Below are 2507 nucleotides of genomic sequence, written 5' to 3' on the forward strand. Positions count from 1 at the left end.
CCTGCCCAGTCCCCTCTCCCCCTATCCCGCTCTCCCATAGAGTCGGGCGGGGGTGGGTCGGTCTGTCCTTGCTCGCCTCACATACCCGAGCCTGCCTCCCCCTCTCCCTCCACCAGAGGGCTAGGGAGTCGGACAGACCCAGACTGGTTCCGACCTCTCCGCTTCTCGGTCCGGCCGGGTGGTACGTTGTGGGGGGGCCCTGCCTTCCCCCCCCCTCCGTTACTCCTTGTCGCTCCGGGTTGAGCTCGAGCATGTATGTCCCTCTCGCCCTTCCCTCCTTACTAGAGCTCCTCCCTATCGGAGTCCTGGTATCCAGCGGAAGGAGATAGTCCAACCATAGTTGGACCGGTGCAATACAGCAGGTCTCTACTAACCTCACCGTTAGCTGAGTTACTACACTCCGCTTCAACTGGACCTAGTCCGGTTCGCTGTGTGTTTAGGTTTAAGTTATTTTAAGTTTATCTTAAGTATCTTAAACCATTCCCCCCCTCCCTTTCATATTCTACCGGATCTCTCCGGGATTATAGCCTATTCAGGCAATGCAGGGAGGGGTTATGCCCAAATTTTTTCCGAGCTCCGGCATGTAACGGAGTTCTTTTGCCTTAGTCTGTAAGTGATATCCCTTTAAGATCTCATGTGTCTTCCCCACTTACAGGCCCCCACCAACTGTGAGCATCCGGGATGTTCCGCTACACTTCAGGACCCCTGTGGACACGAAGTTTGCCGGTCCCATGCTCCATGCGCGACTCCGCACGGGGACATCCAGGTCTGGTACCATGAAACGTGTACCATATGTTACGATCTGGTGAGCCAGCTTTTGGAAGGCGTAAGTATTCCACCTCCAGTAGCGGCTTCGCTTCTTTAGTACTTAAGTTTTCATCATTTATTAACTTAAGGCATCTAGTTTAAGTTATACTCTAAGTTTTAGTTTTAAGTGATTCTTAAGTCTAAAATACGCCCTCTCTTACAGGCTCCGGCAGTAAGGGATACAGCACTGGCTACCCTGCGGGCCTGGGTCGGAGGTTTTGGCAAGAACGCCGCCAAGGGTCAGCCCTACATACTTGAGAAGCGATTGGCATTGCTCATCTTTCCCGGAGGCAAGGCGACAGGGTACGTCGACCCGGTAGAGGCGGACCCGTCTATTGCCTTCATCCAACAACAGCTGGCGGCCTCCTTAACTGAACAAGACCAGGATATCTCCACGGATGTCGCTACCCTGGATATTAATGTTGAACCTATGGTAGGTATAGACGACCTGTTGGTCGAGGTAAGTAATGCAGGTACCCAAGGGTCTCCCTTGGGTCTGTCTGTCTCTTCTACTCCTGCAACCTCTCCATCCTTCCAAGGCTTTACGGCTGATGAATTGTATACTCCTCCTGAGGCTTCGGTTAGACCTAAGATCAAGTCTAAAGTAATGACCTTGACTAAGACGTCATCGTCTTCGAAGAAGACGTCCTCGTCTTCTTCCTCGCGTAAGTCTCCGGCTCGTAATCCCGGCCCAGACAGGTCTAAAGGATCTAGCTCCGGCTCTAAGTCCTCGAAAAGTAAACCCAAGGAGAGATCTCGCACCCCGGCAGTATCACCAGTTCCGCTACCTTTGTTCCTATTCAGAGCCTAACCCCTCCACCTCCGCAGCAGCTCCGGCTTTGGACTCCAATGCTGGCCTGTTGCAACAGGTGGGCGATCTAGTGGGATCCCTTAAGAGTAGTATGGAACAAATGATATCTCGCCTATCGGACAGGATCACTTCTCAGGATTCTATTATAGCCGGCCTAAGAGAAGCCCCTCTAGCCTCTCCCTCAACCTCCAACACTAGTGGATCTCAGCTTCCCCCGTATGACTCGCTGCCCGCTTTCTCCATGAACAATCCTTGGAGAGTACGTCATACGCCCCCTTCCAGGATGGTCTCATCTCCATAACGGAGTTCGGAACTCGAAGAATAGAGGACTTCGAGTTCTACCCGGAAGGCCTACAGCCTCCTTTCATAGGCTACGCAAGGCTCACGCCTTCGGCTATGGTTCGGGACGATAGGGTACCAAAGGAGACAGTCCTCTATTCTCGAGACCAGGCTCAGCGAGAATGGCTCAGATGTTTAGAGGACATGGATTGTTCGAACACCAAGGTACAACCATTTAAAAGTCCCTTTACCATTTTGCACAATGGATGAGAGTACCCCGCTCCCGTTCCTAACCAAGATAGCAAGGGTCGACCATCTCAGCAGCTCAGAAGGGGGAACCCATGCCTCAGTTGAAAGAAGCAGATCCCACACTCTCCATTTGCTCCCTTCAATCGGAGAATTGTGGAAGACTTGCCAAATACATTCTCAGCTGGCAAACTCAAACCTGACTGTGCTATGGAGCAGTTTGGTGAAAAGCTACCCAGGCTCCCAGATAGTCTTATTCAGGCTGATTTGACTCAAAATCTCGACTAGCCAGATCAATCAACTCGATGGCTATGTCTGAGGTAGCAACCATGGCTTATGGTTCAGAACCAATTTTTAAGCTTAT

The sequence above is a fragment of the Macrobrachium nipponense genome, chromosome 19, assembly GCF_015104395.2.
Source record: "Macrobrachium nipponense isolate FS-2020 chromosome 19, ASM1510439v2, whole genome shotgun sequence".
In the NCBI taxonomy this organism is placed as follows: Eukaryota; Metazoa; Arthropoda; class Malacostraca; order Decapoda; family Palaemonidae; genus Macrobrachium; species Macrobrachium nipponense.